General features: G+C 32.0%; 1 pseudogene; it reads right to left on the bottom strand.

Moving 5' to 3' along the window:
• Positions 1 to 3,524: 3,524 nt before the first annotated feature.
• LOC131056300 (uncharacterized) lies at positions 3,525 to 11,510 on the bottom strand (annotated as a pseudogene).
• Positions 11,511 to 12,181: the final 671 nt, after the last annotated feature.

Below are 12,181 nucleotides of genomic sequence, written 5' to 3'. Positions count from 1 at the left end.
TGTTCACAAATAATCTTTATCCTGTCAAAGATCATTAAAAAAAGGAAGTATTTGTTGGTTTTAATAATTCAGCCGTCAGCAGTCCCTTAATTTGTAAGTTAAATTCACTTGTCTGCAATCTCTTAATTTGTGCTTTTCGTTCCCTCTTCTGCTGTTTCTAAATTTATCTCAAAAGCACTGCCAGATTTATCCAAGATATATTTTTTGCAGCCCTTTAATTTATGCTAGAATCATGTCTTTCAGATTCCAGATTAATACTGTAAAAGATATTATGAATGAAAGCTGTCGTTTTAAAAAAGTAGTTGCAGAAAGACACTGTATTCCAGTAAAAGTTCGGGAAGGTTCTAAGAGAAATTGGGGAGATTTGGTCTAGCTTTATCTTATTAAACAATCTCTCTTTGAATTTAGAGCAACAATTTTCAAGTGGTCAAATTTTAATCATTCAAACCGAGACTAATTGTTTGACAAAATGCCTAAAAAAGAGTTCAATGTTTTCTTGCTTGCCTAGTGAGTAGATTATGTTTGACTTAAGTCATTTGGCATACCTGTGAAAAATTGTCCATCAAATTTGATTCTTGGAAGGTGATAAATGGAAAACTGCATTCAAAACAAAAGAGGGGCCATACAATGGTTGGTAATGCGTTTTTGGCTAACTAGTGTGCCAACTACATATGGTTGGCTTATCAATGAAGTATTGAAACCATTCGTGGGTAAGTTTCTAATTGCACACCTTGATGAAATTCTCATATGTAAGAAGAAAATAAGTTGCATTTACAGAAAGTGCTAGAAAGGTTGAAGGAAGAGAAGTCAATCAATGTAAAAACTGGATTAAAAACGGTAAAAAGCCATGAGTGATTGACCTACTCCAAAATTTATCTTGATATGAAGAGGTTTCATGGTTTGGCAAGTTATTTTACAGGAAGTTCATGTGAAATTTCAGGGGCATTTGTGCATCGATCATGAAAATCATTAGAGGTTATAATATAATAGAAAATTCTATGCAGTTGTAGTGCAAAAACAACCCATTCTTGCTTTGTCTGACTTTGACAAAGTGTTCCAAGTTTATTGTGATGCAAGTGGATTCCTTTAGCATATTTCAATGAGAAGATCAATGATACTAAGAGAAAATATTTCGTTTATGACCAAATATTTAACAGCATGATTATTTGTTGCCTAAGGAGTGGTAAAATTATTTGTTATAGTCTATCAAGATTCAACTGTTAAGGTAAGTTGAATCGACATCATATAAAGTGGGTAGAATTTCTTGAAAGCGATGCATTTGTATTAAGTACACGAGTGGAAAGTCCAATAGAATTGTTGATGCACAAAATGGAAGAGTAGAGTTCTTTTGTTGAACGAGATGCAAGTAGATGTTGTTAGATTTGATTGCATGCAAGAGCTCACTCAACTTTCATGAGCAGGAGTCTATGTTGCAAGAGCATGGGGAAAACTAGCAATTGACATGAACAAAAAAAGGATTTTGTTGTGTCAGTAGTCCCTTAATTTGTGCCCTGTATTCACTTCTTTCAATTCCGTAAATTGTTCCCTGACTCCATCTATTTGCATTCCTTTAATTTGTGCCTCAAATTCATTCATCTGCTTTCCCTAAATTTATTCCATAAATGCTGCCAGCTTTTTTCAAGAGCTAAGAGTTATTTGTCCAGATTTATACTAGATAAATATTTAAAAAAAGAACTTTTCTGTTTTTTTTAAACAAAAACATTTTTGCATTTTTTTAGCTGAAAAACCTTATTCCAACAAAATGAATATTTATCTCATATGGTTATTGTTACAATTGTTTTAGCTGCAAGAAAAGGCTATCATTAATTTGATACCCTAGCCTTGAACACATCATTCCGTACCCAATTCTATGAAATATTTAATCACAAACATCTTGTGTGGCATGTCTAGATAATCCACTCTGATCATTTCAATAAATAAGAGTTATTAAAGCACTTAAGCTGAGGGGTATAAAGACATTTTTCATTTTAATCACAAGGAGAGCATTTATAGAACACAACAGTTCCCTTTGTTAAATTGTAATGGAAAAAGGTCCATTTTATGTTCATGTAAACTTTGAAATCTGCAACTTGCTTTGGATGAAAGTTTTTTCAATAATTTTCAATCAAACGAATTATATAGAAGATACATATGGCTACAATGGTATTGGGAAATGCCTATACATTGATGATGCCGACAGCTTGTAATGCCCTACCAGGACAACCCCGAAGGAATAAAACTAAAACAATAGATAAGAGTGCAAATATTTAAAAAAAAAAACTTTAATTAGTTTAATGATAAATTGAGTTAACATTAAGTTCAGATTACACAACGGAAGACTTAACTAACACCTAAGGGTTTCCCAATGTGGTTACTTGGTTCACCACTAACTCAACTCACACTAATTATTTCAATTAAGTTGATTAAGTTAATAACATAATTATACTCAATCAATGGTTAAATTGATTTGATAGGTTAAAATATAGATAACATGATTAAGTTCATTCATTGCAATTTAACCATACATTACATCCAATCTTAAATTAAAACACATGCCATACATTTAATTTCCTTACATACTTTGTTTGCATTATAAGATAATAATAAATACTTGACATTTCACTAAACCTACATTCTTCATGATCCATATTACAACATTTAATTAGATAATTTCATGCATGCATTTAAGATTAATATCATCTAATCTACATAATACATTTTAACCATAATGCCATACATACATCCAAAATAAAAGGAACCAGATGAACACCTACACCACACAACACCAAATTGATATCGGAGTTTGCTCCTAATGAGCTACATCTCCGGGTCTGCTTCAACTGCAAGACCCCTCTAATAAATAATAGGATGAAGAATACATACGGTTCACATCAATAACATTAATTAAACAATTTAATCAATAACATTAATTAAACAATTTAATCAATAACATGATTTAAACAATTTGATTTATTGATTAATCACCACAAGGGTTCTATTTAATTTAATCTCCTTTTATTTACCAATGCATAAAAACACATTGAATCTAATTAAACACTTAAGATTTAATAATTAATTTTGCAAACGCATAACACACATAACATAAATATGTAAGTCCATGTCAATATTTCAATATAATAACATTCAACCATCATAAGGAAGTAATGCGTAACAACATACACTAAAAAGTCAACTAAAGTCAAAGCATGAATCTACAATGACCGATCAAGAAAGGAGTTCCACATATATATACATTCAATGAAAGTGTTAACCCGAGGTTAATACACAAATCTAATGAACAATTAATCATAAATAAATCCATACATAATCAACATTCACTAATACACACATCAAGCATAATATTTGAATATAACATCACCACATGATATATCAACCATCCAAGTAAGCCACTAAAAAGTCAACCGAAGTCAAATTGGATTTAAAAAGTCTGATTAGGACAGGGTGCTACACAGAGATCAATTTCATGTACATGCACATATATTTTCAGGTGCCTTAAAATTAGTGTATACATAGCCTATGTTAAATAAAATAAGTGAGCGTCTTCCTCTCCCTCGATCCTCCTCCTCCATATTCCTCATTCCAACTAAGTAGCTTGGCCATATTTGCCCCATTGGTAGGAGCACTAGCAGATACCTGCAAGAAGTTTAGTTAGACAGGATAAAGTCTGAACTAGCAATCCTTACATTTGAAGGATCAGCTCATACAACAATCAACAATAAATTATCTCACAAACACACCTGTCCATGGGCATGTAATATGTCATGCATATTTATAGGACGAAGATAACTGCTCTCACTTGATGGAAGTGGATTTCCTCCATGGGCATGTACTATGTCATGCATATTTATAGGACGAAGATAACTGCTCTCACTTGGTGGAAGTGGATTTCCTTCACTTAATGCTGATGATTTCTCCTGGAAAAGATTTCAATGAAACTAATATATTAGCTATCACACAAGAAATAAAAACTGTTTAAGTAATCGGCATTAGTTTGGTTTATAATGCAAATACAAATCTGGATATTGTATATTTGTAAACGTTCAACACCCTAATGCATGGACCATCACAATATTAAGAAAATATTACATTCTGAATCTAAAATTTAAAAGATGCATGTTGAAATGTTCTTGTAACAATGTAAAACAGCATGCAACGAGAAGACTTGAGCTGAATAGAAGTATGATGGGTTCGCATGGGTGAATTTTAAAGCAGATGAAAATATCATATAATCTAGTGAACAAATGTATGAAGTGAATACCTTTTCCTTTGCTAGAAACTCACGGATAGGAATGTGTGCAGCTATGACACACAATTCCTACAAATGAAAAAAACACAGTTATAAGAAAGCTAACAAAACTTCCGCTCATCTTAGATTAAATTTTTCAAGAAAACACAAACTTGAATGACACTACCTTGAGATCACATCCAGAATACCCCTCTGTCACAGTTGCGATTGCTTCAAAGTCTACACCTGGTGCCAATTCCTCCTTTTCAAGTATTTTCTTTAATATTTTTGCCCTGTTTGGTGCATCTGGCAGGCTTATCATTACTCTGCAAGGCCAATCAAACATAGAATTCGTTATCAACCAAAAAGTAAGTTTCTTCATTGGACTGTTATATCTCAATCAAAAATCACTTAATGGAACTCATTCAGATCATCATAAAGGAAAAATGCATACCTCCGAGGCAGCCTTCGAATGACAGCTTCGTCAAGATCAAATGGCCTGTTAGTGGCAGCAAGAACTATTACCCTCTCTTTCTCTTTAGTGTTCAATCCATCCCAGTTTAGCAAAAATTCATTTTTGATACTACGCATGATCTCACTTCCTGTCTTACCCAACATACTGTCAATCTGTTGAGGAGGAATCAGTGAATTACAAACTAAAAACTTAATATGAACAAAACAGAATAGAATTATAGCAAAAATTACTCTGTATTGTTGCCGGTTATTGAGTTTACCTCATCTATAAATATAACACATGGAGCAATTTTACTTGCCAATGTAAACATGGCTTTGATATACTTTTCAGCTTCACCATGCCACTACAACGACCACAATAAATGCATTTCAAGAAACAGTTTGAAAAGAATTGAAGAAAACATATAAGATATTAATAGTTGATCATTTTCAAATCCGTACCCTTGATGCAATGCTTGACATTGAAATATTTAGGAAATTTGCCCCACACTCTGTTGCAACTGCTTTAGCAAGCATTGTTTTTCCAGTTCCTGGAGGACCAAAGAGCAGGAAACCTTTGCAAGGCTGTACTGAAACATGATGTTAGTTGTTTGACACCATTGGAGGAAACCTGTCAATTTTTGTTTATAATGCAAGCCAATTTGGTGCCCCTAGGTTCCTAGGAATTGTATCTGGTATTTGATAAATTGGAACATTTGTTCAAACTGAATAAATAAAAAATTGGGGATTTTAAGAAGAATTTTACACATTGTGACATGTTCTCTACTTTTGCAACTGGGAATTTAAGAAGAAGTGAATCTGACCTTTAAAAGTTCTCCTTTAGAAAATAGCTCAGGCCTTTGTAAGGGAATCGTTATCAACTCCTTAAGTGTTTCTTTCACTTGATCAAGAGCTCCAACGTCCTCAAAGCTCACTCCGATTTCACTTGGGGGAATCACATTGGATAGGAGATCCTTTTCGTGATCATTTTCAGTGACAGTATCCTAGAAAGGCACCTTTTTTAGACTTCTATAAACTTTAAAGATGTCATAAATGTATCAGAAGAGAAGCAAGTTACTAAAATTTTGAAACTTACCTCAAATGACTTTTTAAAATTTTGTAATTTATCTCGAAGTCTATGTAACTTATTTAGAATATCATCCGACGTACTTTTAGTTTCATAAGACGTCTTCTTAATTCCATCTAAGGTGTTTTGAGCTCCTTGTATTTTAGTTAGCCCAAATTGAATACTGACATATAAGAGTTGTATCAAAATCCTTTTCTTTGAAATCACTAACACAAATGTGATTTCACCAACTAAAAATGTTTTTAAGAGCGAATAATTAGAACAGACAAAATCGCCATAATTACCTTTCGATGGAGACGACATATTTTTCATCTCCAATATTGGTTTCAGAGTTATTTAATAAATGATGTCTTTGAGCCCACCTAGCCACTTTATCTGCACCTGAAATGCAAGAAAATTTCAGTGCTTAGAATTTGAATCGTATGAAGGTACCATAATTTTGAAGTTCTAATTTGGATAGCATGGCTGTACCTATAAATAACTGAAAATGAGAGGTTGCAGTAGGCATCAAAGCATAAGCAATAAAAGAATTTTGGTTAAAAACAAAAGAAAGGAACATTTGAAGAGGAAGTTCATGGCCCTTTTTGGGGTTGATTTTGTTCTAATTGGGATAGCATGGTTGTACCTATAAGTAACTGAAAATGAGAGGCTTGAATAGGCATCAAAACAAAAACAATAGAGGAAATGTGGCTAAGAACAAAAGGAAGGAATGGATGAAGAGGAAGTTCGTGGTCCTTTTTGGGGTCAATTTCATTCTAATTGGGATAGTGTGGTTGTAGCTATAAATAACTGAAAATAAGAGCCTCAAATAAGCATCAAAGCATGAGGGGTAGATGAATTTTGACTAAGAACAAAAGGAAGGAATGGATGAAGAGGAAGTTTGTGGCCCTTTTTGGGTCAATTTTGTTCTAATTGGGATACCATTGCTGTACCTATAAATAGCTGAAAATGAGAGGCTTGAATAGGCATCAAAACAAAAACAATAGAGGAAATGTGGCTAAGAACAAAAGGAAGGAATGGATGAAGAGGAAGTTCGTGGTCCTTTTTGGGGTCAATTTCATTCTAATTGGGATAGTGTGGTTGTAGCTATAAATAGCTGAAAATAAGAGCCTCAAATAAGCATAAAAGCATGAGGGGTAGATGAATTTAGACTAAGAACAAAAGGAAGGAATGGATGAAGAGGAAGTTTGTGGCCCTTTTTGGGGTCAATTTTGTTCTAATTGGGATACCATTGCTGTACCTATAAATAGCTGAAAATGAGAGGCTTGAATAGGCATCAAAACAAAAACAATAGAGGAAATGTGGCTAAGAACAAAAGGAAGGAATGGATGAAGAGGAAGTTCGTGGTCCTTTTTGGGGTCAATTTCATTCTAATTGGGATGGTGTGGTTGTAGCTATAAATAACTGAAAATAAGAGCCTCAAATAAGCATCAAAGCATGAGGGGTAGATGAATTTTGACTAAGAACAAAAGGAAGGAATGGATGAAGAGGAAGTTTGTGGCCCTTTTTGGGTCAATTTTGTTCTAATTGGGATACCATTGCTGTACCTATAAATAGCTGAAAATGAGAGGCTTGAATAGGCATCAAAACAAAAACAATAGAGGAAATGTGGCTAAGAACAAAAGGAAGGAATGGATGAAGAGGAAGTTCGTGGTCCTTTTTGGGGTCAATTTCATTCTAATTGGGATAGTGTGGTTGTAGCTATAAATAGCTGAAAATAAGAGCCTCAAATAAGCATAAAAGCATGAGGGGTAGATGAATTTAGACTAAGAACAAAAGGAAGGAATGGATGAAGAGGAAGTTTGTGGCCCTTTTTGGGGTCAATTTTGTTCTAATTGGGATACCATTGCTGTACCTATAAATAGCTGAAAATGAGAGGCTTGAATAGGCATCAAAACAAAAACAATAGAGGAAATGTGGCTAAGAACAAAAGGAAGGAATGGATGAAGAGGAAGTTCGTGGTCCTTTTTGGGGTCAATTTCATTCTAATTGGGATGGTGTGGTTGTAGCTATAAATAACTGAAAATAAGAGCCTCAAATAAGCATCAAAGCATGAGGGGTAGATGAATTTTGACTAAGAACAAAAGGAAGGAATGGATGAAGAGGAAGTTTGTGGCCCTTTTTGAGGTCAATTTTGTTCTAATTGGGATACCATTGCTGTACCTATAAATAGCTGAAAATGAGAGCTTCAAATAGGCATCAAAGTATAAGCAATAGAGGAATTTTGGCTAAGAACAAAAGGAAGGAACAAATGAAGAGGAAGTCTATGGCCCTTAAACTTATGCATAAACAATTTTGATCTTTGTATAAATATCTTAAAAAGAAAAATCTTAAACTTACTTTCTTTAGTAAGGAGTTGATCTCTTATACGTATTGTGTCAATCTCATTGCACCATAGATTATTCCGAGAAAGCGCCTATATTAGTAAATAAAATAAAATATACAGTTACTCTCTAAATCATAGCAATGTGACAATGAAATTTTTAAAATGCAACCAATAAGAATACAAATTCATATTTAAACATAATACTTACTTTTCGGATGTGTAACAAATTTGCCTTTGTTTTAAGTATTTTAACATCCTGCTTTATTTGCTTTTTCCAATTAGCAAGAAGAATTGCATCCTACATTCATTAACATAAATGATTAAATCATACATTCTTAAAATAAATAAAACAATAATAAAATATTTAACAAATAGAAATACCTTAGGCGTCTCCACGATTACTTTGTTGGAAAAGTATGAAGAAAGCACATCCAGGAATGAACCCTTAATTATATCCTGCAACATTGAAAAACTAATGATATCTCACATATAAATTTGTAAAAAGATAGGAGAATAAACATCACACTGCAAATAGATATTTATTCAAAATTTTCCTTTCTAAACTTTTTATTTAATAATTACATTTTACAAAATAGAAGCTGTTTAAATTTTTTTATTTGATTACTGTACTGACCTTCCTTTCCAACAGATTACTACCTTTTAAACAAAAATTTCATTCCATATTTTTCATTGAATTATGAATTGATTTTTTATAATTTCAGTGTTCAAAAAAATACTATGTTGTAACAATACAAATAGACTTGTTAAATAACTGAAGTGAGCCTCAATAAAAATAATCAAACTTCAATCTGTACACTATCAAATAAAAACCAATAACTTATTAAAATTTAAACCAATAACTTATTAAAATTTCTAACTTTCAATATCTGTTAGAGTTTTCTGTAAACTTAATTTTCAGGAAAATGCCAAATAAAACCAAAATATATGATAACAGTTTTTTTATATTGAACAGAACAACTGAATATTTATTACAAGAAAGAAAACTAATGACACTTGATTAATGACAAAGTCCATGTTGTAGGCATCTAGATGGTGTTGAGTTTAAATATTCTTCAATACCAAAAAAAAAAAGAAAGCTAAGAAACAACATAACTACCTTTTTCTCATGGATATTTCGGATATACGAACAGATCAAAATAACCTTTTCCATCCTACAGTTATCAGGCGGCACATGTGGACATGTCACATGTAAGCCAAAATTCAATGTGACCATATGAACCTTAAACCTGTCTACATTGTTTATCATTTCACAATTTTTCATAAAAAATATTATAGGGCCATCGACACTCTCACTTCTCCCAACCTATAAAAGAAACACAATAAACTTAGAAAGTGTAATGAAAATGAAATTTCATGAACAATTTCATTGAAAGATGGATAGATCTCAAAGGCTACCTTAAAAAGTGCTTCTATATACGTGTTCAAATTGAACCTCTCTATATCTTCACAAATAGTGGATCCCAACTCGAGGTCACTTTCTGTGAAGCAAAAACTGTGTTAATGCTCATAAAACTTAAAATACCAAAAATACATGAAAAGCAAAGGAGGGACAATATATACCACTACAGAAAAATCCACGATCTCCTTCACATAGCCCACCAATGTCAACACTGCCTTCAATTGGATTATCAAATCGCACACCAAGTTTACACAGTCCTTCCTCTTCTAAAGTTAAAAATACCTTCCCTTGATCACCATAAGATGGACCCCTGAAATACGTTGGTAATTGATTTAACAAAAATAAGCCCAGATAAACTATATTACTACTAGTTATGTTCTTTCATGATCAACATGAGGTTTTCAGTCTGAGTACTTTCATAATTAAATGAACTTGAAGTGGTGGTGGATACCTTGTGTTTTTTGATGATTTATTATATATCACACGATCACCTAACCAAGAAACAATAAATTGAATAAGAGACCCAAAAAATCCAAAAAAATCTCAAACAACAAAGTACCTAAAATTCACATCAGGCATCAAATTTACCTATTTTAAACGATTTATGTTTAGTTGGACCATTAAAGCTTAGGTAATCTTGAAGTGTTTGGGAGTCCATCCCTGACAACTCCTGAAATATCATTCAATAAATGAGTTACTAAAAATATGGGGAGGAGTAAAACTATCAATTTGACCAAAAGTTTATGTAAGCTAGTAATAATTCATCAACAAAATCTGATAAAATGAATACTACTCCTATTAGAAAACATCAGAATGAAAGCTTTAATAAGGTCAGGTTGACCTATGTAAGAATGCTCACCTCAGGTATTGAAGTGCAATCAAATATAAGTAATTTTGTGTCAAAATGATTGGCCAATGCCTTCACCAATACTTCCTGATATATTTCAGAGCCTAGAGAAAGATGAAAAAAATTCAGTTCAAATGACATTGATATGTTCTAACCGTTAGCATGTTATGAATATTAAATTATGTCTTCATATAAGAAGAGATACAGACCTGTTGGGCCAGACAACAATGTTACCCTGCTTTCTCCAGGAAGTGCACATGGTATTTTGTATTCATGTCCTTTCAAATGTAGGAAAGTTGATTCAAGCAGGTCCTGCTTTGTGTTTTCACTGAAAGCAGAGGGCAAAGTATTAATCAGTTTGACAATGAAGCCATTAATAAAAGAAGGTATAACTAGTATTAAATTGAAGAGGTTTTAAATTTTTTTAAAAAGAATTGTTATTATTATAGATAGGTGTGAATAAGGATTTTTAGTTATTTGATATAGCGGTACAAATCTTTTTGGTTGAGAGTCAAGGAGTGAGGGGTATCCATTCTTTTTAGCTATCTGATATGGGAGCATGAGTCTTTAGATTAAAATCTTTTTGGTTGAGAGTCAAGGACTGGGGTATCCATTCCATAAAATTTGTCCAAGACACAATCCTGATCTCATACGTTATGATGTTTGCACTCAACAAGATTTGATCCTTGATGCATTCATTTAGAATAATTCAATTTCATCTATAAATCAAGAACCTTCCGACACAGATATATTCGGAATCATAACCATAAAAATTATAATTTAATATAAGAAATACATTTGATATCTGTCCTAAAAATGATTTGCAGTTCAATTTTTCAATCTTCAATTTGAAAAAGTATATTCAAAGTTACATTTATACTGAGAAAATGTGGTACCACTTAATTTAAATTTTATTCTAATGTTATATATGGATATTGAAAAATCCAGGCCAGATAATGTAATTCCATACCTCAAATAATATGGAAAATTGTCAAACGAAACATTTGTGTCTCTTCCAAGAATAATTTGTCTGGTTAAATAATCTTTGAAAGCGTAAACTTTAGGCGCTTCTGAAAAATCTTTTTTTGATATAGACTTGCTCGAATTCTGCATTTTTTGATTATCACCCATGCTGATTTGGTGGGAGAAATCTATTTCAATTTTAACAGAAGTTAGAGCAGTTAACGTTTAATTATATGGAGAGATTCTGAATGTAAAAGTTCACAGACGGTTTAAAAGAGTCGGCTTTGGTATTTCAAGTTTTTATATTATTGTATTTAACATATAATAAATGTTGTTAACAATTTATAAAATAGTGAAATATTAATAGGTCATTTTATTTAAGTTGGTTTTAAAAAATAATAATTGGAATTTTTATATCAAATAAAAATAATAATTTAGTTTTTATTTTATTTTTATTAAAACATTATAAATCTTGTATATAAATTATAGACTAGATTTATTTGAGTTTTTGTTCATATAATATCAAAAAATCATCATCTAAAAGAGTAAAATATTAATAGGTTATTTTGTTAACTAGCTTGTTTATAAAACCTAGATATTTGTAGATCTATAATAGAAATTATGTCCTCATTGTACTTGATGCAATTTAATGTTCCTCTTGTTTCCATTATAAGCTGCAGGAGATTTGTCTTTATGCTCGTCATAGTTGAGAGAGCTAGGTAACGCAACACAAAGACGATGAAGCCATAAATGCCTCAATAAATTTGGCCTTATATATGCTTAGAGAAAGCTTCTTCATCCATGTCACTTGCTAATGAAATGGATCATGATATATATAA

The sequence above is a fragment of the Cryptomeria japonica genome, chromosome 5 (assembly GCF_030272615.1).
Source record: "Cryptomeria japonica chromosome 5, Sugi_1.0, whole genome shotgun sequence".
Classification (NCBI taxonomy): domain Eukaryota; kingdom Viridiplantae; phylum Streptophyta; class Pinopsida; order Cupressales; family Cupressaceae; genus Cryptomeria; species Cryptomeria japonica.
This window is presented reverse-complemented; position numbering and strand designations above follow the sequence as displayed.